Source organism: Lepus europaeus, chromosome 17 (assembly GCF_033115175.1).
Source record: "Lepus europaeus isolate LE1 chromosome 17, mLepTim1.pri, whole genome shotgun sequence".
NCBI lineage: Eukaryota > Metazoa > Chordata > Mammalia > Lagomorpha > Leporidae > Lepus > Lepus europaeus.
The window spans coordinates 73,374,717-73,401,255 of NC_084843.1; positions in this window are offsets into that span (position 1 = coordinate 73,374,717).

The window sequence follows — 26,539 nt, forward strand, 5'->3', positions numbered from 1 at the left end:
CCCTATACAGAGCGTAGGGGAGGATGGCTACCCAGTTTGCGCCAGTCTCCATGGTCAATTTGGTTAAAGTCTCCTTTAATGTTCTGTTCATTCTTTCTACCTGTCCTGAACTTTGGGGCCTGTATGCACAATGTAATTTCCAATCCGCCCCAAGTATGGAAGCCAACCCCTGACTTACCTTAGAGACAAATGCTGGTCCATTGTCCGAGCCTATCATTACTGGAAATCCATACCTGGGTAAGATGTCCTCCAGTATCTTTTTGGCCACCACCTGGGCTGTTTCATTCTTAGTGGGAAAGGCTTCTACCCATCCTGAAAAGGTATCTACAAAAACTAATAAGTATTTGTACCCGTACTTCCCTGGCTTTACCTCAGTAAAATCTACTTCCCAAAAGGCTCCTGGTTTATCTCCTCGCTGTCTTGTTCCAGAATTCTGAACATTTCTTCCTGCATTAGTGAGTTGACAGACTTTACATTTGACAACAATTTGGTCAATTTTGCTGGGGGCCTCTTTTATTCGTAGTTTCGTTTGTCTCATTAAGTCCTGTATCCTCCTGGTGCCTAGGTGAGTGCTGTGGTGGACTTTTTGTAATACTCTTTCTCCTAGTTTTTCAGGGAGTATGATGCGACATTCAGAGTCTCTCCACCACCCATCAAGGAGCTGTGCCTCAGGTAGTGTTTTTACCCATTGCAGGTCTTCCTCGGTGTACTCGGGCGTTGGAGGCAAGTTCCTGGGTCCTGGATCAGGGAATTGTTGTTGTACGACTACAGCCTGAATTGGGGCCATAGCTATTTTCTTAGCAGTCTGATCAGCGAAATAATTGCCCCTTGACACGGGGTCTATAGGTTTCTGGTGGCCCAGGCAATGCACAATTGCCAATCTTTTTGGCTCCCATAAAGCGGCTAGGAGAGCTAAGATTTCTTCTTTGTTCTTTATGGTTTTTCCCTCTGCTGTCAGGAGACCTCTTTCACGATATATAGCCCCATGTATATGGGCAGTGGCAAAGGCATACCGGCTTTGGTATAGTGTAGACTGTAAGTCTTTTTCCCTTTCCCAGTTTTAAAGCTTGGGTTAGGGCTATCAGTTCCGCTTTCTGTGCCGAGGTGTCTGCCGGCAGGGGCTCGGCCCATATTATCTCAGTCTCTGACACCACCGCTGCCCCCGCATACCTCTGTCCTTGATGTACGAAGCTGCTCCCGTCAGTAAACCAGGTTACCTCAGTGTTGGGCAGGGGTTGATCCCGTAGATCTTCCCTTACTCCATGCACCTGGGCTAACACCTCGACACAATCATGGAGTGGAGCTTCCAGGTCCGGGTCAGGGAGCAGGGAGGCAGGGTTTAGGGTGGTTGGTGGCTGAAAGAAAATTCTGAGAGGGTTTAGCAACAGCCCTTGGTAGTGAGTTAGCCGTGCATTGCTGAGCCATCTGTCGGGAGGCTGCTTTAGGAGGCCTTCAACAGCATGGGGTGTGGTGACCTGCAGTTCTTGCCCCATGGTTAGCTTGTCTGCATCTTTTACCATCAGGGCAGTAGCCGCTATCATTCTGAGACAAGGGGGCCATCCGGCGGCTACAGAGTCAAGTTTCTTTGATAAGTATGCTACAGGCCGTTTCCAAGGGCCTAAGGCCTGAGTCAGAACTCCCTTAGCTACCCCCTTGCTCTCGTCCACAAATAGTTGAAAAGGCTTGGAGGCATCAGGGAGTCCCAGTGCTGGGGCCGAGAGCAGCGCTGTTTTTATCTGCTGAAAGGCTTTTTCAGCCTCCTCTGTCCATTGGAAGGGCTGCTGATCTTTTGTCATCAGGTACAGGGGTTTGGCCAACTCAGCAAACCCAGGGATCCACAATCGGCAGAAGCCGGCTGACCCCAGAAACTCCCGAACCTGTCGTTGTGATTGCGGTTGGGGGATTCGGAGCACAGTCTCTTTGCGTGCAGGGGTCAGCCATCGTTGCCCCCCTTTCAATAGGTACCCCAGGTATGTTACCTCAGTCTTGCAGAGTTGGGCCTTCTTAGCAGATGCTCTGTAGCCCAGGCTCCCCAAAGTGTGCAAGAGGTCCTCCGTTCCTCGGGTGCATTCCTCGAGGGTCTGTGCTGCTATCAGTAGATCATCTACATATTGTAAGAGGGTTAGGTTTAGGTGTGTCTGTCGGTACTCACTCAGATCTTCATGGAGAGCCTCATCGAATAGGGTGGGAGAGTTTTTAAACCCTTGTGGCAGCCGTGTCCAAGTTAGCTGTCCATTGATGCCTCTCTCTGGGTCCGTCCATTCAAAGGCGAAAAGCTCTTGACTCTTAGGTGCTAGGGGTAAGCTAAAGAAAGCATCTTTTAGATCTAAAACAGTATACCATTGTTTTTCAGGACTGAGAGCACTAAGGAGGGTGTAGGGGTTTGGCACTGTTGGGTGGATATCAATAGTTCTTTTGTTAACCTCCCTCAAGTCCTGTACAGGCCGATAGTCCCCCGTGGTGGGCTTACGCACTGGCAATAGAGGCGTGTTCCAGGCCGATTGGCATGGTCGCAGAACTCCCTGGTCTAGGAGGCGCCGAATGTGGGGTGTAATTCCCACTCTTGCTTCTAGGGGCATAGGGTATTGTCGAACCCGGACTGGATCTGCCCCAGGTTTTGTCTCTATGTATATGGCTGGTCGGTGGGCAGCCAGTCCCATTCCCCCAGTCTCCGCCCATGCCTCTGGGAAGCACTGGACCCACCTGTCAATTTCTTGTCCAGGCTCCTCAGGTTGTTGGTGAATGCGGTATTCATCTTCCAGAGACAGAGTTAATATTGAAACTGGTCCGCCGTGTGAATCCGTCACCTTTGGCCCATCAGGTAGGAAGCAAATTTGGGCTCCTATTTTAGTTAGTAAGTCTCTCCCCAGAAGGGGGTATGGACTCTCAGGGATGACCAAGAAAGAATGGGACACTCTGTTGGTGCCCAAGTCCACAGTTCTTTTAGTTGTCCACGGGTATTTTTTGATTCCTGTGGCTCCTTGCACCCAAGAAGAGGTGGCTGATAGCTTCCCTCTAGGGCTAGTGAGAACTGAGTGCTGGGCTCCTGTGTCTACTAAAAACTGGACAGGATTCCCCTCCACTTGTAGAGTTACCCTGGGTTCGGGGAGGGGACCCGAACCCCGTCCCCCCTAATCTTCAGAATCTTGGGTCACTAGTACAGCAGGGGGTTGCGTGGAAGGTGTTTCCTGCCATCGGCCTGGCTTGGCTCTTTTCTTTTTTGGACAGTCTCTAGCCCAATGGCCGGTCTCCTTGCAATAGGCACACTGGTCTTTATCTAACTTTTTATAGGGTGTTTTTGGGCGTGTGGAATTTTCCTGCGGTTGCTTCCCTTGAACTGCAGCCGCCAGTACTCTCGTCATCTTTTCTGTTGCCCTCAACTGCTTTTCTTCGGGGGCATCCCTATTATTAAAAACTCTCTGAGCAATCCTAAGTAAATCCTGAATGTTCTTTCCCTCCAGGTCTTCTAGTTTCTGTAACTTCTTTTTAATGTCAGGAGCAGCCTGATTTACAAACGACATAACTACTGCTGCTTGGTTTTCGGGGGCCTCTGGGTCCATAGGCGTGAACTGTCTAAAGGCTTCCATTAATCTTTCTAAATACCCTGAAGGGGACTCTGTCTTTCCTTGATTAACTGCATATACCTTAGCCAAATTAGTGGGCTTGCGTGCCGCTGCCCGGAGACCCGCCATTAGAGTCTGGCGATAAACCCGTAGCCGTCCCCTACCTTCTGCCGTGTTGTAGTCCCAGCCATCTTGTGGGGGTCTGGTCAAAGGAAAAGCATCATTGATTAAATCTGGGTTGGCAGTGGGTTGACCATCGTCACCAGGAACCAATTTCCTGGCTTCTAACTGGATTCGTTCTCGCTCCTCTGTGGTAAACAGGATTCGGAGAAGTTGCTGGCAATCATCCCAGGTGGGCTGGTGAGTAAACATAACGCTATCTAAAAGAGAAATCAAATCTTTGGGATTGTCAGAAAAACGGGCATTTTGTGTCTTCCAGTTATAGAGGTCACTGGTGGAGAAGGGCCAATACTGAAGTCTAGGGTTCCCAGTGCCATCGGGCGGCCCGATTTCTCGTAATGGTAGGGCCACAGTGGAGTCAGGATGGCGTGGGCTCGCCGCTCGTTGGGTGCGACCCCTCGTCCTTTCTGCTGGTCCCCCTGAGTCAGCCCCTGCTCCCCTCTCTCCCTCCAGTGGGGCTGCCCGTGCTCCCTCGTTCACTGGCTCCGCAGGCCTAGGATGAGGGAGCAGGTATGGAGGAGGGTCAAGGGTTAGGGGGTCTGAGCTGTCAGGTAGGACGGGGTAAGAAGGGGCTGAGGGTTTAGTGGCTCGGGGTTTAGCAGCAGCCTCCCTTGGGGGTGTGGTTCTTGCTGACTCTCCCGCTCCTGTGCGCTGTAGAGCTAGGATTTTAGCTGCGGGAAGGAAAGGTGCCAGCCAGGCCGGCGGGTTATTTATTAGATCTTGCCAGACAAGAATGTAGGGGATTTGATCTGGGTAGCCATTTGGTTCTGAGAGAAAGATTTTCTCTTTAACCCTTCGTATGACTGACCGGTCGAGAGTGCCTTCTGGAGGCCATCCAACACCAAAAGCTGGCCACTCTGACCTACAGAGAGTGGCGAGTTTGTCCTTCCTGATTTCCACACTTAAATTAGAAGCTCTATTCCTCACGTCTCTGAAATGATCCATTATGATGGTGAGGGGGGTGGTCTGTGTCTGCCCCATCGTGGACCTACAGTCCCTGGTTAAAAAGAGGGATTTTTGGAAAGAAGGTAAGATTAGTCAGAAAAAGGAACAAAGCAGGAACGTGTGGAGTGACTGTCCTCTTTTCTCATCCAAAGGCAGTAACCTGAAAAATAACAGTCTCAAACTGAAAGCCTTCAGCGTAACAGCAATCACACTGACACACAGATACAGATCGCAGGCGCGTTGGGCAGTCTCTGCCCGACCAGATGGACTACAATTTACACTGATAGTCCCAGATGGGGTCCGAGGAACGTCTCCCAACGGCCCCGCCGACAGTCCTATAGCGCGTCCGCCAGGACTTTTCGTCGGCCCAGATACAGAACCTATAGGCAATTCAGATAACACAGTCGACTACACAAAGACAATGCCGGCAAACTCACCTGGACCGGTCCTTCCACGACCCTTCAACAAGGTGTCTGGGGGGGCTTCGGCGAATCCCGGACGAGCCCCCAGGATCTGTTATGCCCCCCAAGTCCGTGGTCCCCCGAAAGTCACACCACCAGAGACCGAAGTTGAAGCTAATAAGCAGGGTCGTTTTTATTTCGAGTTCGAACTCGGGCCTCTCAGTGCCTCCAGGAGAGGAAGCCCTCCGAGAAGCCCCGAGCCTAATTGTTACAGAGTTTTTATTACCCCTTACAAGCAAGTGTTAAGGGGATGCTGTAGATCAAGTTGACACTTCTGATAAGTCCCGGCATTGCAGCTGCTGACTCCGGGGGTAGTGGCTAGTTGTTATCTAAAGCTTTGAACCCTATAGGTATAGATAATTGCTTTACATTCCTGGGCCTGGGTCAGGGTAGGGTCACATCTGGCCAGATGGAGGGAAGGGGAGGGTACAATAAAGAGTGCCAGGAATGGGCAGCGGTTCAGGTCGTACAATAATCAACTTAATATAGTTACTGGATTACTTAGCTCATCACCTAACATAATACATATTATAAAGTCTAGCATTGCTTCTTTTTACTAATGGTTGCCTAACAAGCTAACGTGGTTACACTTTAGGTTACATTGAAATAATGATAGCACTAGTACAATGGATAATAAAGGCATAGTAAAAGCTGGTTGTGCAGGTGCCTTCTCACCTTCAAGACACAAACTCTCAGATAAGTTAACTACAGCAGCACAGAAAAGAGCTGGTCATCAGCATGGGAGCCCATTGCTTAGGACAGGGAAACATATCTGAAACAAAGCGGCTGAGAATGAGAGACTTCCGTAGTGCTGGAGAAAAAGTCTTATTAACTGCAAATAAAGACTCATTAGGTTGGAAAGGGTTAATGGATGAAGGTTTTTTTGTTCTTTTAGGTAAGGCCAGTGGTAGCCAAAGGCATTTTTTCTTCCCCCTCCTAATGAGGACAGCATTGAATTGTAAATGGAGAGGAACAAAAAGCAGTCCTAGGGACTAGTCTCCCTAGAGTATCTGGCCATGGCCTGCACGGGTGCAACAGGCTACGCTGACTGGAAGAGAGTGCAGAGAAAGGCCATGGTCCCCCATTTACAGGGAAGACTGTGCACGCCGGGGCCTAGCAGGACTGGCTGTGGGGTTGAGTAGGCACGCTGTTTACAAGATGGAGGCAGGCGATTCAAGGGAGGGGAATAACCATAAAGGGGTGGCCACATGGGCGGAATTGGAGGCGCAGTGCGTTGAGGCAGTGTTGGGCTTTTAGGGGTTGCCGCCACACCTGAGAGCTCCACCTTAGTTTTAACTGCCTCTGGGGATTTATGAGCCTCCCTTAGGCCAGTGCAGGCCTCTTGATGATTAGCATTTATTTCTTCCCAAACAAGCATTTTAACAAACTGGTCCCGAAGGTCCCCACCTGGCAACTTACAACGGAGACTGTGTTCGACCCTAACTACAAAATTTGGCAATGACTCTCCCAGCTTTTGTCGCACCCCTGCGATGGGAGATTCTGTGGGCCCCTTATCCAGCTTGTACCAAGCATTAAGTCCTTCCTGCCTGCCTCACTTGTTCACGGTATGGAGCAGGTAGCGCAGCTTGCTGGATCCCCATAGAGAACCCTTCCCCCATCCCAGCCAGCATAGCATATGTAATAGGGATAGCTGGCTGGGCTGCTCGGTTAGCTTTGGCTCTCACCCAGCACTCTTCCTTAAAGAAGGCGCACCACTTTATGAACTGGGAACTCCCGGGGACTGCCTTGGCCACGTCCAACCAGCACTCGGGAACACATGGGTGAAAGGCTATGTCTTGCAGCAGGGTTTGGGCCCAGGGGGAATTTGGCCCGTCTTCCACCACTGCCTTGCGAAGCTCCTTTAAGTCCTTCGCTTCCCAGGGATACCACTCCAGAGCTCTGTTGCCGCCTGGAGCTAAATTAACAGGGTAGGCCTGAGGCAGCAGGTTCCCTGGCCCAGAGTTCAATTCCCTATGCTGCTTTATGTCCACCGGATAAGCTTCCGCAAAGGTCGCCTCATTTCTCCTCTCCCCTCCTGGGCAATCATAAGTGCCCCGATCACAAAGCTCCCTCCATGGCTCTACATAGGGGGAGGCCACCTCTGCCCCTGGGAGGTATGGGGGTGGTCCCCGCCCTTCTAGGGTGGATGGGCTAGGTGGGACAATTTTTACTTTTGTTTTTACCTCAACAGTTCGTGCCTCCACAGGCTCTCTGCATTCCTGATCAAATTTAGCCCATTCTCTCTCCCTGCCATCTTCCTCTGAGGCTTTAGGCTCTCCCAAGTCCTGCACTTCCTCTTTCTCCCTCCCGCCCTCCGAAGCTAGGGTTATAGCGGCTGGGTGGAAGGATGCTTTAAGCGCGGTATCAAAGTGTCTCTCCCTCTTAAGGGTGAGTTTTTCCACCCATGACCAAGTGTTCCAAGAAAAGAGATTGGCCGTCTGAATCCAAAGGGCCAAGGTTATGACAGCTACCCAGACACTTTTTAACATATAGCGTAAGGCCTTTAAGGCCAGGTCCTTTTGGGACGAAACTGCATAAACCATACTAAGGTTTTCACTTACCCTGAGAGACCGCTTAGCCTCGGCCGAAAAGTAACTGTTCATGCCGCACGTTGGGCGCCAGATGTTGGGTCTTAGTCCACCCGTACAAGGATGGACTGGGTCCGAGGAAAGGTAAGTGCACCGCTCGCCCGTTCCCCAGCCTCCCGGTCCAGGAGACAATCAGACGGAGACAATCAGACGCAGTGGGGAGCCAAGTCTAGCAAGGACTCAGTCACCTTCTGCATAATAGTATCTTTTATAACACAAAACTGCAGAGTCATTGGGGCAGGGCTAAGGACCAACCAATCACTTAAAAAATCACCTTGTGGGGGGATTTCTATAGGACTAGCCCTATGTCTATACACTTGTTACTAGTTTTGTTACCTCCCTTGTTGTTGCGCAGCCAATTAGTTTTAGTGGTAAACAACTTTGGATTCTGCCCATCTTACTTCCTCTGGGCGCCATCTTACTTGGCTCCAGCTCGGGCGGGGGCACCCGGGGGCAGCTGCGCATGCGGAGCGTCCCCCTCCCCCCCCCCCCAGGCTGGGCCTGGCCTGGCCACGCCATGGCCACGCTCGTGCCCCACAAATCAGTATATCAGAGATGCCTGCACTCTCCTGTTTACTGCATTCATAACAAAGAAATGGACTCCCCTGAGTTGTCCATCAACAGATAAAGAGCATTCAGCATGAAAATGAATGAAAGCCTGCCACTTGCAGCAACATGAATGGACCTCCTGGAGGACACTGTGTTAAGTGGAATAAGCCAAGCACTGACATATGGATTCTGTGTGTTCTTCCTCATATTGAAGGCCAAAAAGCTGATTTCATAGAAGTACAAAGTAGAACAATGGCAACTAAAGGCTAGGACGCGTAAGAACAGGGCTGACAAATGTAGCTTGGATAACAGGTGCCAAAATACAGTTACATAGGAGGAGCAACGTTTTGTGTTCTATCCCACTGTAGAGTGACTCGAATTCACAACCACTTATTATATATTTTGCAAAGGTCTAAAGAAAAGGAGTTTAAAGCTTCCCAGAATTAGGAAATTATAAATATTCAAGGAGAGACAAATACTGGTTTGGTCATTACACATTTTATATATGCATATAATTATCACATTTCTAAATACATATAGTTATTACCTATCAATTTAAAAAATAAAAAAGGAGAGCAAACTAACCTAAAACAAGTCAAGAAATGGAAATAATAAAGATTACAATGAAAATAAATGAAAGGGAGAACACTTAAAATGGAGAAAAATGAACAAACAAGAAAGCTCTTTGACAAGATCAACAAAAGCAACATACGCTTAGCTGTATTTACTTAGGAACCTAAGATGTGAATGACCAGAATCAGGAATGAAAGACAGCATGTCATTACCACTTCCATAACCAAAAAGCCTTGTAAGAAAATTCTATGCATAACCATAGGGCAACAACTTAAAAAATTCAGACGAAAGGGACACATTCCTCGAGAGACACCAAGTACTGAGCTGTCTCAGAAGAAATGGAATGTCTAGATAGACCTAATGCATGCCAAGTAAAGACACGGAATTGGTCATTTTAAAACTTCCCATAAAAAAAAGCACCCAGGTGTCTCCACTGAGGAATCCTTTCAAATATGTAAAGAATGAATGTCATGCCTGCATAAACTCTTCCTAAATAACAGGAGGTGAGGGAACAGTTCCCAATCATTCTGTGAGGCTGGAATTAGCCTGATACTAAAATCAGACACCAATATCACAACAGAACCAGAGACCAACATCCCTTAGGAATAGACAAAAATTTCCAACTAAACACTAGCAAACTAAAGTCAGCAACATTTAAAAGGATTACTTGGGATGATTAAGTGAGATTCATTCCAGGGAGGCAGGATTTGTTTAACATCTGAAAATCAACCAATATTAACAGAATAAAGGACAAAAATCACATGGTTACTTCCCTTGATACAAAAAAAGTCATCTGAAAAAATGTAACACCCTTTCATGAATCAACAAAAACATTCAAATTTGGAACGAAAGCAAACATCCTCAACCTGACCAAGAGCATCTATGGAACACCCACAGCTAAGATCACCCTTTCTGAAGACAGACGCACTGCCTCTCCCCTAAGATCAAGAGGGAGACGGGGATGCTCACTCTTGACACTTCCATTCTCCTTGGAGTTCTAATCACAGCAATCAGGCAAGAAAGGGGAAGAGAAGACATGCAAGAGAAGGAAGGCAGGCATGCAGGAAGGGAGGGAGGCAGGGAGGGAGGAAGAAGAAAGGTAGGGAGGGAGGAAGAAGGAAGGAAGGGAGGAGGGAAGGGACAGGGGAGCAAAGCTATCTCTCACTGCCCAGGATATGCGCTCACATGCTAAAAAAAAGAATCCTATGGTATCCATGAGAAAACAATTAGTGCTAAAAAAGGACTTCAGTAAGGTACAGGGATACAAGATCAGTGTACAAAAATCTAGTATATTTACATGCATCAGCGTGGGAATGAAAACAAAATTAAACTTACAATAGCACAAAAAAATTAGAATGCAACAGTAAAATGAACAACTCTAAGTGAAAGCAGGTGCAGCGGTTCCCCAGTGAGTACCGTTCCCTGGGGATCACACAGACCTAAATGTAAAAGGTGAACTAACAAGGCTCCACAGATGGCTCCAGGACCTTTAGGTAGGCTAAGGTTTCAGAAAATGGACACAAAAAATAGTAACTAAAAATAATGATCATTGATGCTTCCCTAAAATAACTGCTTCTCCCCAAAAGATACCAGAGAATGAAAAAGAAGGCAAAAGTGGCAAGATATTCATAATACATACATCCCTAAGAGACTCATATTCAGAATATATATTTTCACAAATTCTCCTACAAATAAAAGTGGAAATGGTCAATAACCCAATTTAGAAAGGGCAGGCATTTGGCCTAGTGGTTAAACCTGTACATCCCGTGTCAGAGTGCCCATGTCTGAGTACCAGCTCTGCTTCTAATCCAGCTTCCTGCTGGATCAGGTGAAGGCCCAAGCAGCTGAGACCCTGCCACCCACAGGGGAGACCTCAGTTCCAGCTCCTGGCTCCAGCCTGGTCCATGTCCAGTGCTTGTGGTCATCTGTGATGTGGACCAGCAGATGGGCACTTTCTCTCTGTATCTGTTTCTCTGCTTCTCAAATGAATGAACTAACTTCTTTTTTAAAATGGGGAAAAAAGCCTGTGCCAGAAAAACAAAAACAAAAAAGGCTATCCAAATGGCTAGTAAAAATGTGAAAAATGCTTAGCAAGTTTGGTCATCAGGGGAATGGAAATTAAAACCACAGTGACAGTTCTAGTCCCGGCTGCCTCTCTTCCAGTCCAGCTCTGCTATGGCTGGGAAAGCAGTGGAAGATGGCCCAGTGCTTGGGTCCCTGCACCCACATGGCAGACCCAGAGGAAGCTCCTGGCTCCTGGCTTCAAATTGGCGCAGCGCCAGCCATTGCAGCCATCTGGGGAGTGAACCAATGGAAGGAAGACCTCTCTCTATGTGTCTTTCCCTCTCAATGACTGTAACTCTAACTCTCAAATAAAATAAATAAAATCTTTAAAAAAAAAAAAAAACAATAAACCACGGTAAGACTCTAGTCTACTCTGCTACAGAATAGCTGAAATTTTAAGACTGGCAAACTAGGCCTTGGTGAAAACACAGTTTCTGAAACTCCCATATTTTCTAGTGGGGTTAAAAATTGGATGGCCAGCACCGCGGCTCACTAGGCTAATCCTCTGCCTGCAGCACCAGCACCCCGGGTTCTAGTCCTGGTCGGGGTGCCGGATTTCGTCCTGGCTGCTCCTCTTCCAGTCCAGCTCTCTGCTGTGGCCCGGGAGTGCAGTGGAGGAGGGCCCAAGTGCTTGGGCCCTGCACCCCATGGGAGACCAGGAGAAGCACCTGGCTCCTGCCTTCGCATCAGCGCAGTGTGCCGGCCGCAGCGGCCATTGGAGGGTGAACCAATGGAAAAGGAAGACCTTTTTCTCTGTCTCTCTCTCACTGTCTAACTCTGCCTGTCAAAAAAAAAAATGGGACAATGTTGGATAGCATCTTCTGAAGCCAAATATATGCCTACTTTATAATCTTGTGATCCCATGTAGCTGAGAGAAACAGACCCCAACACAGGCCAATAGTCTTGAACAAGTACAATCAAAGCATTTTTGTTTGCCGTAGTGCCAAATTAGAAATGGCCCAAATATCCACCAACTAGGGAATAGATACATAAATAATATATTCATATAACAGAATTCAGAACCAACTCAATAGACACAGCACAGGAAAATTTCAAAGACATTATGTCACACGACAGAAACCAGATATGGAGGAGAATGTACTACGTGATTCCATTCATAGGAAGGTCAGGCAAACTAATCAATGCTGATAAAATCTGTTGTTACTGTGGAGTGGGGAACAGAAGGGAATGGACTGGGAAGAAAGCTTGATGGAATCTTCTGGAATGCTATTATGCTCCTATATCTTGCTCTGGGTAGCAGCTACCCAGGTGTGTACATCTGTAAAAGTAAACCAAGATGCACAATCAGGATGAATTCTTTTTTAAAATTTTATTTGGTTGAGAGAGACACAGACACAGAGACCGTCCATTCACTTTCCACAAGTGCCAGCAGCAGCCAGAGCTGGGCCAGGCCAGAGTCAGGAACCAGGAACTCAAACAGGTCTCCCACGTGGATGGCAGGGACTCAAGTACTTGAGCCCTCACCTGCTGCCCGACAGGGTGCACACCCATAGAAAGTTGCAGTCCCAAGTGGCATCTTCACCACTATGCCAAACACCCACATGCAGATGAATTGCTTAGGTTCTTTACCAAACTGCAGGGGCTGATGCTGCGGTAGGTAGTCCTCTGCCTGCAATGCCAGCATCCCATATGAGCACCGGTTCTAGTCCCAGCTGTTCCTCTATGCTCTGCTATGGCCTGGGAAAGCAGTAGAAGATGGCCCAAGTTCTTGGGCTGCTGAGCACATGTTGGAGACCCGGGAGAAACTCCTGGCTCCTGACTTTGGATCAGCGCAGCTCTGACCTTTGTGGACATTTGGGGAGTGAACCAGTGGATGGAAGACTTTTCTCTCTCTCTCTGTCTCTTCTTCTCTGTCTCAAGTAAATAAATAAAATATGTTTTTAAAAAAAAGTTGTTTGAAAATCTCATCATTAAAGGTAAAATTAAAATACATTAAATCATAGCAAAATAAAATATTACATTAAAAAAAAAAAACCCTGCACCCAGAACTCTGGCCTGGCTCTTCCCCAAGTGTGTTCCCACTGGTCCTGCCAGCCTCACACCATGTCTCAACAACAGAACCCAAGGATTTCTTGACCACTGCTTTTCCCAGCCCATAATTCTGATAGGGCAAAGAGATCCTGGAGCCACCTACAATTCCTGAGTCTCTTTCCCTGTGCACAGCTAGAACCCTCTCATTATCCTCATTCAGCAAAGGGAACAGCACTCATGGAAATCAAAGGCAACCGAGAAAAGGACAGTTCTCCTCGGGCTGTCCCCCACCAGTCACCAACCTGCAGGGTCCCCCAGTCCCTGGCCATGTACAAAATCCTTAATTGCTATAGACTTACAATCAATCAGCCCATAGATACAAATGTGCTATGTTTTCTACTTATTTATATCATAACTATTTTCCCATAGTCTTTACCATTATCATGCTTTTGGCTGCAGAACAGTCTGTCATGTAGCCATCCCATAATTTACTAAGCTATTCCCTGCACTGAACATTTACCTTGCACTGCAATAAAAATCCTTATATATTCATGCATTTCTCATTTAAATTATACTATTAGGATGAATTCCTACAATGGAATGATTGGGTCAAATATATGAACAAATTAAGGATTCTAGGTATGTGTTGCAAAAATTACTTTTCTAATTTGGCATGGCCACTAGCAGTGTATAAAGATATTACCTTTATCACAACTGTGGCAATATTATTATAACCTTTAATCGTAAAAGGATGATTGCATGGCAGTCTTTTTATCTTGCAGCTCTTTGATTATTCCTAAAGATATTCAGCTTTGCCATTTTTGTTTTTGAGATCCCGGTATTCAACATGCGGCCGGGTCCTTTGAGGTGAATTGAACTTTATTTCTTGTGATGTCAGTTGTTCACATCTTTTTACCATTTTTAAATCAGAGTTCTGATGTTTGCCTCACTAATTTGAATGAGACAAGGTAGATATTTCCATCTTGTCATATTTATACCAAATATTTTTCTCATCACCCTTTCTTTCTTCTCTGTCTTTATAAAGTTTTAAATTTTTATAAATTTGTGTCTATTTACCTTTATAGCATGTTTACCACTTTTAGGAAGTTATCTGAAAAATATTAATAATAATATTAATTATAATATGATCTATATTTTGCTAATTTTCTATGATTTTGTTTAATTTAATTCCCTAGGGATAGTGTTGTAGCACAGAAGTCAAGTTGCCACTAGAGAAACCAGGAGTGCTAGTTTGAGTGCTGGCTGCTCTACTTCCAATCCAGCCCCCTACCAATGCACCTGGGAAAGCAAAAGAAGAGGACCTAAGTACTTGGGCCCCTGCAATCCACATGGGAGACCTGGATGGAGTTCCTGGCTCCTGGCTTCCTTCTGGCCCAGCCCCAGCTCTTGTGAGCATTTGAGGAATGGACCAGAAGATGTAAGATCTCCCTCTCTTTCTCTGCCTCTCCCTCTGTCTCTCACTCTGCCTTTCAAATAAATACAAATAAATTTTTTAAAAATTAAATTCCTTAGCAGAACTATTATTTACTTCTGTTCCTGATGAACGATATACCTACTTCTTTCCAAACACTAATAAGTCCTGCCAGAATCATTTGTTACATAATCCTTCCCTTCTCCACGGAGTTTGGATCCTCATTTATCTTCTCAAATTGTTTTATGCACTGAGATCTCCTGCACAGTTTATCTTTTATTACTGTGAACCTCTATCTTGTACCAGTATCTCTCTGATTTGATTACCATTGAATTAAACACTCCAAAATCTGTTGATACTGGTTCCTTTCCCATTTTCTCCTCTCTCAGTCTTTTTATATACATCAGCTTCCCGTTTCCAGCTGTATTTTCTAATGATTCTGTAAAAGCTCAGGGAGAATTTGAGATTTTGATACAGATTGGACTACAATTATAAACTGAGAATAGACCTTCAGAAGAATATTTAGGCTAAAGACCTCAGCAGGAGCGCAGCCTGTCTGCCTGATTACCCTTTGTGAAACTGTGGGATGGTGAAGAACCAAGGAGTGCAGAGTACCTGGGTGTGAGCCACCTGTTGCTCTCACGGGGCTGCTGGAGGAAGCAGGGGATAAAGTCAATAACCTCTGCACCACGCTGGCTAAGCAGCAAGGGCATGCCCAGGGTCAAGTGCTGGCACTGTCGTTAGGTAGAGGCCAAATGCCACAACTGACTTTAGAACCCAAGTGCAAGACGTGCCATTTCTCCAGGTCAGACTTTTTCTTCTTGCTGTCAAGACACACTGTTCTAGTCAATGGAATTATTCTGGGGTCCTCATCTACATAGCAAATAAATGAGTGCCATACTAAGAAGAAGGTTCCCGGGGCCGGCGCTGTGGCATAGCAGGTAAAGCCACCGCCTGCAGTGCCGCCACCCCTTATGGGAGCCGGTTCGAGTTCCAGCTGCTCCACTTCCAATACAGCTCTCTGCTATGGCCTGGGAGTACAGTAGAAAATGGCCCAAGTCCTTGGGCCCCTGAACTCATGAGAGAGACCCAAAAGAAGCTCCTGGCTTCAGATCGGCACAGCTCCCACACAGGTGTGGTTGCTGGACACACTAAGGGGAACAGGGCCAACCCTAGAGCTCTCTTTTGATTGACATCCATCAGTGAGTCAACAACCACTGGGTTAGATAAGTGTTTTTAAAGTTACGCATCAACCCAATTGCTCCCCTTAAAACATTCGTGTTTCTCCACTGTCTCCACAAAGGCTTTGTCCAGTGCCTCACACAAATGTTGCTGACTGAGGCTTCCCCACTCCCATCCTCTGCCCACACCCTAAGTAAGAATTTGTCCAAACTCTCTGTGTGTGGCTCTGTGGGTCTATCCAACCTCCTCTGTCTACACTAGGGGCATTCAGAATGACTCACTCTGTTCAGTTCTGAGTCTTGACAGCCTGAAGAGTCACCTTTATTTTAACAAAACACTGGAATTTCATAGATTGTATTTCTTAAAAAATCTACTTACTTATTTGAGAACTAGAGAGGCAGGCACACAGAGAGACAAAGAGAGCTCCATTTACAGGTTCATTCCCCAAATGTCCATGACAGCCGGAACTGGGCCTGGACAAAGCCATGGGAAACAGATACTCAATCCAGGTCTCACAAGTAGATAGCAAGGATCCAGAAGAATCTGAGGCATCACTTACTGCTTCCCAGGGTGCATATTAGCAGGAAGCTGGCATCGGGAGCTGATCCAGGAACTCTTGTATGGATGCAGGTCTCCCAAGTGATGTCTTAACTGCCACGCCAGATGCCTGTCCTAGGGCTGCCTGAGATCCTCCTTACCAAGGTCTAGGGAGAGCAATGCTTGGCCAGCCTTCCCCTTCCAACTGCAGCAAACTAGGGATAAGCTGGGCAGCCAATCAAAACACTCCTCTCACTTCTACTTGACCAAATGTCTCCTCCATGCTACTTAGGGCCAAGGTAGCAGTGGTCCTTGTGGGATCACTTGTCACACGGGAAATAAAAGCAGAGCTGTAAGATGCTTGAGAAGACCCAACACATGTCTTGTCTGTAACTGGAATCAGCTTGGGACTCAGCCTGGAGTTTGCAAACAGGAAGCTGGGCAGCTTCCCTGTGGTTGATGAGCTGGGTCCAGCTCAGAGGGGACTGCTCTATAACCCCTAGTTCTAGGACTTCACTTTTCCTGGCCCAGGCCTATGTTCAAGGGTCTCCAAGTATCCTTCCTTCAACTAACTTCCAAGAGGCAGGGGGCTGCCTGGTCGGTGATTGAGAAAAATCGACCCTCAAGACCAAGCTCTCTCACAGGTCACCTCCCCCAACAATTAGGTTGATTGACACTCTTCCAAAGAGACAACAGGAGGGCAGGCATTTGGCACAGCAGGTAAGACACCACTTGGGATGCCCACATCCTGTATCAGAGTGCCTGGGCTGAGTCCTGACTCCACAAGTGATTCCAGCTTCCTGCACCGGGAGACAGCAGGTGATGGCTCAAGTACTTGGGTTCCTGCTACACATGCAGAAGACACAGACTGAGTTCCAGGCTTCTGGCCCAGCCTTGGCTATTGCAGGCATTTGGCATTTGGACAGTGAAACAGCAGATGGAAGATTCTCATTCTTTCTCTCTCTCTGTCTGTCTCTCTCTCTCACACTATGCATACATACCACACACAACCACATGCACACATATACATACATGCACACACCACACATCACATACACATACATGTCACACATCAAACATATATACCACACACACACACCACACACTCCAGACATACCACACAATCACATATATACCACAAACACCACACACATCACACATACACACCACACTACACATACACACACACCACACACAGACACACATCACATACACAAACATATCACACACACAACCACACACATATACACCACACTACACACACATATACACATCACAGACACATATCACATACACATCAAACACATCACATACACACACATACATCACATGCACACACATCACACGCTATGCACACCATATACACACATGAACACCACACACACCAGACACACATCATTTGCACACACCGCACACACTACACACACACATCACACTCACAACCATACACATACACACCAGACACACACCACACATATCACACATACCACATGCATACATATACATATCACAGACACATATAACACACACATCAAACACATCACATACACACATACATCACATGCACATACATATCACACACTACACATACACATCACATACACACCACACTACACATACACACACACCACACACTATACATACATACCACACACACACAACCACATGCACACATATACACACCACACATCACATACACAAATATATCACACACACATACACACCACACACCACACCACACACACATATACACATCACAGACACATATCACTCATACACCAAACACATCACATACACACACATATATCACATGCACACACATCACACACCATACCCACACATCACACACCCCACACAACCACACACACACCCCACACACATACATCTCATACACACATCACATAAGCATCAGACCACATATACATACATACACACATACAGACACATATTACACACATACCACACACATACCACACACATCACATACATACACATACATCACATGCACACATACCACATAGAGATACACTCACCACACACACCATTTTCACACACACATCACACACCACTCACACCATGTACCATATACATATCACAAACACCACACACCACCCACACATCACACAAGCATATACACATCAGAATCACACATCATACATACACACACACCACATACACATCACACACCACACACACATACACATCGCACACATACATCAAACATACACACAGCTCACACACACACATCACACACACAAAGAGTAACTGAGATGAGGGATATGTCAATTAGACTACAATAACCATTTCACTATTTGTATGGATATGAAAACATCATGAAATATACCTTAACTACATGAATATATAATTTTTTAAAAAAGAAAAGCGGTTAGCCCGGGTGCCTGTGAGACGCTGGCTCAAGGTAGGGGTGCAGCACAGCCACTCCTGGGACTCCTGTGCTGAGCGGCGTGGGTGGCAGCACTGCAGAGGAGGTGGGGAGGACTCCAAGGGGAGCCCAGCTCTGGGCAGCGGTGTGACTGAGCACAAGCTGGGACTTCCCTGGGCCTCAGTGCCTCCCCCCATACAAGGGGGCAACCCCAGGCCCTCAGGAGCTCCCTCAGGAGCGCGACAGACCATGCAGGCCAGCAATTTGCACAGCACCTGGCCCAATCTGAGACCTGAGCCTCTGCCATCATCCCCGCTGTCCCCACAGCGGCTGCCAGGGCTGGGAAGGGCACGCTCTCAGAGGGGCTTCTCAGCAGGAGCAACCCACAGGCAAGAGCAGGAAGACGAGAGACTCTTAAATCAGGACCTTAAAACCCACCATAAAAAAAGACAACCTGGCACTTTTACGGTTCCCTAAAAACGCTTCAGAAACACACGTGGCATTTTCTCCCAAGGCCCTGAGTGTGGAACTCAGACAATCCTGGGCCCAGAAACAGCACAGAGTCCCAGCAGCTGCTGCAGACCCACAGAGAGGAAGGAGCTGCCTGCACGGGAGCAGGTGATGGCCGTGACAGGGACAGGGGCTCCAGCCCCTCCCCTGGGCCCACCACCTCTTCTGAGACCCCGCAGAGGGAAGTGGGTCTCTCCCACGCACGCTGTTGGCCCTGGGGCTGGGACTGGACCAAATTCAACAGGAAGACTCGGGGAGCCTCTTGCAGAGGGCACTGGGGAGAAGCAGGGGTGGGGAAGAAGGCAGCAAGCACCAGTGCAAAGTTCTGCTGCCGAAGCTGAGGTTTGCGTCCCTGCACCGGCTCCCGTCTCTGTGTGGATCCAGTTCGGGGTGGTCTCTTAGCTCTCTGGCAACTCCCAAGTTCACAGAGCTGCACCTTGCAACTGTCCAGCGAGGTGGGCAGGGTACAAACAGTGGTCTCATCTTAATGAGGAGCAGAGAGGGGCTGTGAGGACCAACAGCAATGACTTTCCTGACACCGTCCATGGTTGCAGCCACTCATCCTCACCAGGGCCGCTGTGTGGCATCCAGGGCTGTCAGCGCCCAATGAATGCCTGGACCTGCGGGGTGTCAGAGGGGCTGGCCAGGCCTAGGCAGTCCCCTAAGACTCTAAGGCAGCTGCACTCCTGCTCCCCAAGGCCATGCTCACTGCTCAAGGCCTCCCCTGGGCTTGGCAAAGAGAAGCAGGACCAAGAGGGCTCCTTCCATTCCTCCATGGCTCAGCATTGCTCTGGCCCAGGGCACCCTCAGCACAGCTGACTGGGACCCTCCTGACTCATGCTCCATCTCCCCCATGCCCTCCTCCCCTCTCCACAGCCTGCAGCAATCTCATCACCTCTCCCTGGGCCACAGAGAGGGGTCTCCCCGGCCCCTCTCCTCCCTCATCTCCCTTTGCACCTGCTGCTAGCGACTCACACGAGCTCCTCAAAGACGCCCTGCACACCTGAATCCTCAGCTTGGCAGCCTCAGAAAAGATCTGGAGCCAGTGTGCATGGGACCAACAAGAGACACATGCCTCTTCCTCCTTCCTATGCCTTTGTCTTACTCGGCCCAAGGCCAGGAGTCTGCTTCAAGCCCAAGCCTGCTGGGCTGCAGGACCCCCGACCACCTGGGGCTATGGCATGGGCCTCTTAGGACAACAAGGAAGCCAGGCTGTTGAGAGGTCTTGGGGAGGGAGACCCTCCCCATCAGCCACAGGAGAGTGGGTTGTACTTTGCCTCCAGGACCTGGAGCTGGGAGGAGTGGGCAGGACAGGGGCTTGGTGCTGGCCAAAGCTGAGCACACGCCAGCACCTGGGGAGAGGTATCACAGACAGCTAGCCCATGGGGGCTCTGTGGGCTGCTGTCATGAGACAGGCAGGGAGAGGCAAAGGGAGTGTCCTCCATCAGCAGCCAGCTCAGGACCCAGGTGCACCTCCCCGGCAGCCCCCACCCTGGGCCCAGGGCAAGCTATGGAGCACGAGCACAGCAGTGCCTGCTGGGAGCCCCTGTCAGAAGCCCTCTGGTTCTTAACACCCTGAATCTAATTCAATTAGCCTTGATTAACACTCTCTGGGGTGCTAAACGCTGGGTGATGCTTAATCACTTACCCCAGGCTTTTTCAACCTAGCACTGCTGCTGTTGGAGGCTGGGTAATTGTGAAGGGCTAACCTCTGCACTGTAGGATCTCAGCAGCACTGCCCGGCCTCGCCCCCTAGATGCCAGTAGCACCCTGTGCCCCTGGCTGTAACAATCAGAAATGCCTCCAGACATCGCCCCATGTGGCCTAGGGGGCAACACGGACCCCAGGTGAGAACCACTGGCCTGCACCATTCAGTCCTCATGAGGGGAGCAGGTTCTTTCTACCTCGAGGTGCTAACGGGGCAAGGGAGACTGAGAGGTTCTGCTGCCATGCCCAAGGCCACTGCACAATGTACAGAGCTCGCGCTGTAGCCCAGGGCTTTCTGACTCAATGTCTGAGGCATTCTCCCCTGATTCTGTTCTTGGAAGCACAGATCAACTTCCTCCGCCTCTCCGAACTTGATGGATGTAGCAGGTGCAACCAGACCAGGGCCAGAGGTAGGACTTGGGGTACATTGAGCTCACAAGGCAGGTCCTCCTTGTAGGAGCCACTGTGTGTGCAGAAGCAATACCCAGGGCCCCAGACTGCCAGCTCCATGCTCAAAGTGCCCCCCACCCCGGCATGCCAGCCCCTGCCCCCGGCCACCAGCTGGAAGTACCTCCATTTTCTATCTGCAGAGCCTTAACCAGTGCCTGGGGGTGGTTCTATCTGCGGATGTGGCTGTACCTGATTTCCTGGCTCTGGCTTCTGGGCCCACAGTGGGAGGCCAAAGAACCACTCAGTTCTTAGCCTGCCTCTGTTTCCCCCAAGGCCAGTTCCCAAGGAGACAGGAGCAAGGCCTGGTTTCTTAGGATAAATCTGCCACCTTCTAAATCTACCATTTCATCTCTTGAAGCGTTCACTCACTCCTTCAAAAGAAGAAATACAGTAAGAGCCCGCCTCTCTCACTGGGACCTGGTGGAAATAAAATGAGGCATGGGAGACTACGTGGCTGGTGTCCTGTCCATTGCATTCAGGGGGCTTGATAAATCATTTGTTTAATAAAAGTCTTCAATGCTAAGCCCGACTGGGACAGAAGGCTGTGCCTGCCTCCCAATGTTTGCTTGCAGACAGGTGGACGCAGAGAGGTGTGCTACGATGTCCACAGTCAGTCATTCACCCGTGGTTGAGGCAGCCCACATTAGACAGAGGAAAAATCTGGAAGGTAATGAAGTTGTCTCCGACGGCCTTTGTCTTAAAAGCAATCGCCTGCAGAGAGCAAACCCAGAACATCTCCAAAACAGATGCCCTGCAAAAGCCCTGGGTGGGCGCCAAAGCAGTCAATCCAAGGGAAAAAGCAGATAACAATACAGGTTGTTGTCTGAGATATTTGATTTGTCTGTGCATTCTGCCGGGGAAACAGCATTAGCCGCAGAAATGGGTCTGGCAGGGAGGCCAGCTGGGAAGAGCGTTGCATAACAATCAGGAAAACACGGCGACTTGGAGAAGCTTAGCATCACTGCTCAATCTCCCCCTGCAACCTGCTGCTCCTGCGCACCTCACCAAGGTCTGAGAAGCACAGGGGAGCCTGAGCCCAGCCTGCAGAAGGGAGGGAAGCAGGCAGACTCTGGCATCCAGAACCTGCTCCATGATCAGCTCAACCCAATGCCCCCCCAGCCTAACCCACGTGCAATCTTCCCTGATTCAACAAGTGCTTGCTGAGCACCCCTGACATTCAGGATTGTTCCAGATGCACAAGATCCTGCACAAGCATCCTTCCCTCGAGGGGTGTCGGTGTCAGCGGGGAAGTAACTACCAGCCCCATCAGCTCAGGAGCCTGCCCCTCCCCCACTTGCAGCATTCCCAGCTGGGGGTGCTTAGCAAGGATTTGCAGAGGCAGGCAGGACTCCCCTTTCCTGCCCCTCCCTAACCAGCTCATGTCCAGCCAGAGGGGACAGCACTGCATGTCGTGAGAAGGGGTGTCGTGAGAAGGATGGGAAGCAAGCAGCCATACCTTTCCAAGAACAGAGGACCTGGGGCTAGAAGCCACTCAGGGTGGAAAGGTGGACAGCACAAACCCCACCCCCACCCCCCCACCGTGAAAAGTTCAGGTTTCATGCAAAGCCTAGTAGAATGTCTTTGAAAAATCTTAAATAGGAGTGCCATCATGTTTATTATGAGGGTTTATTGAACAATCAGAACCCCGCAGAGTAAGAATAGAAAGACAGCTTTCTTTTCCTCCAGTCACTCTCCTTGGTCCCAGAAAGACACTATAATTTTAAGACACTTTCAATTATTAACACTTACCCCTCTGTCCTGGGGCACAGGGAGAGGTAGGATCTACTAAAACTCCTTTCGCATCCCTCCCCACTCCTTGGGACATCCACTGCTCTGGTCCACGTTGGGGAAGAAGCACAGAGCTTTTAAGAGGCCCAGGTCATCCGCCACCTATCGCTTCCTTCTGGCTGAGTCTAGTTCCTTCTAGGCAGGTGCACCTGTCCAGCTGAACGGAGGGTGTGAAGGGCAGGGGAAGATCAGGGATGATTTCTGTTTGGGGTTCAAGCAGCTGGTGGCTGCAGAACCACTGTATAAGAGGAACGGACCGGGGGAGGAGGAGGGCGAATCCTCTTTGGGGGTTTATCAAAGCCAAGATGCTGTGAGACACCCAGGTGCATGCCAAGGCTCATACACAATGTCTGGGTAAGAGACTAGCATTGGGAAAAGATTAAATCTATTTATTTACTTACTTGTATGTTTGTTTATTTTGAGGCAGAGAGAAAGAGAGAGGAAGAGAGAGAGAGAGAAAGGAAGAGAGAGAGAGAGAGAGAGAGAGAGAGAGAGAGAAACAGGAAGAACACAATGCACTCATCTGCTGGTTCACTCCCCAAATGTCTACAATGGCCAGGACTGAGCCAAGCTGAAGCCAGGAGGTGGGAACTCGACCAGGTGTCCCTTATAGGTGGCAGGAACCCAATTACTTGAGCCACCACAGTCTCCTAGAGTCTGCACTAGCAGGAGACACAGCAGGGAATCAAGCCCAGTTACTCTGATATGGGACACAGATGCCCTGAGTTTAATGGGTAAATACTGAAGCCATGGTGCGGCTGAAGCCCAGAGAGAAGACAGGAGGCAAAGGCCTGCTTCCTCTGGACTGTGGGGGCTGGGATCTGGGCAGGGACAGGGGCAGCCTGCAAAGGAGGCTGAGGGAATGTCCTGTGCAGTAGGGGGAACCCTGTGCTGAAGGCAGTGGCATAATGTGGGGGCAGGGTGGGCAGGGCAAGGGGCACACCCCGGGGGAGCTATGAAAACAGGTGGCCTTGGCAACGGCCACTTCTGGGCAAGAAGGGGAAAATCAGCAGCCAAACCCAGGTGGGTGGAAAAGCAGACAAAAGGGGAGCAAACAGCTGGAGAGTTGGGGCTACAACTGCAGGGGTGTGGGAAAATGTGTGTGTGTGTGTGTGTTCCTTACAAGACTCTGCGCAAGTTTCCAGGCAGAGCAGCAGTGAGCACATGAGAGGAAGAAGAACACCGTAATGTGTCCAGAGGGAGATGTGGTAAACAAACGAGAGGAAAATCCTGGAGAGGGGAAGTGGCCGTGATCCAGACCCTGGATCTGAGGACATGGCTGCTCCGTGAAGTACACTCCCTCCCTCTGGAGTCCCCAGATGGGGTAGGGAGCCAATGGCTGCAGAGGCAGGTGGGCTCCCAGCTCTGGAGGCAGGAGATGAGGGGCTCCCAGTGGATGGCTGCAGTGGGGAAGGAGGCATATGGGGACTTGAGAGCAGTGGATGAAGTATGGAACGGGTGCTTAGGGAGGCAGGGAGAAACCCATGGAGACGTGTGAGGAGGCACGCAAAGCAAAACCAGCAGCCGGTCTTTATGATTCCCTATAGCAATGCGTGGTGGTCAGGTACTGGTGAGCAGAGGCAGGTGGCCAGGTTGGGTCCCTGGGCGAGTTTTCCCTGGCGGGTTTTCCAAAGAAAAGGGCTCTGGAAAACTGGGTGGGGGAGGGAGAGATTACTGGGGACCACCACCATCTTCAAAGGTGGAGTTGGAGGTTTCCCCGGGTGGAAGAACATTTCGGGTGGAGGGGATGAGGGTGGCTGAGAATAGCTTGATTGTGTCTGTGGTCCCAGTGTGCTGTGGTCACTGCTGCAAACATGGCTGGAGAGTGACTGACAGGGGCGAAAGGATCAGCTAGGTTGGGAGATGCAATCGGAGGAGCCAGGCTGAGGTGTAGACAGTGAGCCAGCCAGAGGCTTAGGAAGGGAAGAGGGGGAGGGGGCTGGCTGTGAGGATGGGGGTGAGGGTGGTGTAGACAGAACAAGCTGGCAGGTGCAGGCAGAAGAGGAGGAGGTGACTTGCAGGCAGGGATTTGGAGGCAGGAGTATACGTCCTGAAGGACCTAGACAAGAAGGGAATGAGCCCTTCGACTTGATGGCTGTCCCCAAAGGACCACTGGGTCTGAGGTAAGGAAAGAAAGGTAAGAGAGGAGGAGGAATTCAGGGCGTTTTCCAGCCCAGTGTAGCAGGTGGAGGCTGTACAGCTTCCAGGATGGCTCTGAGATAAGCAGGGCAGTAGGACAGGGGGCAGTAATGCCCAGAGGGGAGGGCCACCCAGTTCTAGAACTGGGGGTCTCTGGCTCTCTGCTCAGTGGAATGGTGAGTCTCAGGACACTGCCTCACTCGGGCAAGACACAGCGCAAGAGCCACCTTTCCTCACATATTGCTAACCTTTAGAAAACAGACATTGATATGAACCCAATGAAGTCAGAGAGGTGGTTAGAATTAGAAACCCGCTGGTCCCCAGGGCTCTGTAATGGCTCCCCCTTGAATCCTCCCACAAGCCTGCAGAGGAGGCACTGCTGTTGCCATCTCATGCCCGAGGACAACACTCCAAGAAAACAGGAGCCCCACCCAGGGTCCACAATGTGCATGGAAGAGGAAGGACAAGAAGATGCTGGTGGCTGGTGCTGTGACGTAGCAGGTGAAGCTGCCGCCTGCAGTGCCAGCATCCCATGTGGGTGCCGGCTCGAGTCCTGACTACTCCACTTCTGATCCATCTCTCTGCTATGGCCTGGGAAAGCAGTAGAAGATGGCCCAAGTCCTTGGGCCCCTGCACCCATGTGGGAGACCTGGAAGAAGCCCCTGCCTGGCTTCAGATCAGCCCAGCTCCAGACAATACAGCCATTTGGGGAGTGAACCAGTGGAAGGAAGACCTCTCTCTCTCTCTCTCTCTCTCTCTCTCTCTTCTCTCTCTCCCTCTGCCTCTCTGTAACTCTGCCTTTCAAATAAATAAATACATCTTTAAAAATAATAATAAGAAGATGCTGAGGAGTGCCATTTGAATTTCTTCAGCACTTACTCCCCGTGTGCTGGTGCTACCTGCTTTACATGCACCCTCTTATTTCATCCTCATGACTAAACTAAGACGTAAATGCTATTACAGACATGAAGAGCAATGGGATGTGCCCAAGGTCAAAGCCAAGGACCCCTTGCCATGCTTGCTGATGTTCTGTAGATGAGGTCTCTCGGCATAGCAGTCCCTGGACAGAAGTCACCCTCCGAGTCCCATCAGGCAGCAGCTGCCCCGTAGAGTGACCGATTTAAATACAGAGCAGGTGCCCCTGCCACAGAGATGGACGCCACAACTTTTAACCTCATTTGGACTCTCACCCTGTGGAGCCATCTTCCACGATGAACCAGCTAATCAAACATGTGCAGGCCAAGGGCTGCAAGCTGCTTTGATTTTTCAAACACATCAAACAACAGGAAAGAAAAATGAGCAAACCGGACCAAAAGAGGCTTGACCCAGTGCCCCTAAATTGCTCTTCCTACTCAAAAAACAGACCCTCCATCTGGGCTTGCAGATGCTGTGCGGTGACCCACAGCCGGTGGACGGGCCCACTGGAGCTGTCAGGAGGACCACACAGGGTTGGCAGCTGGACACAGACAGAGGAAAAGCAGGTGGTGTCCAGAGGA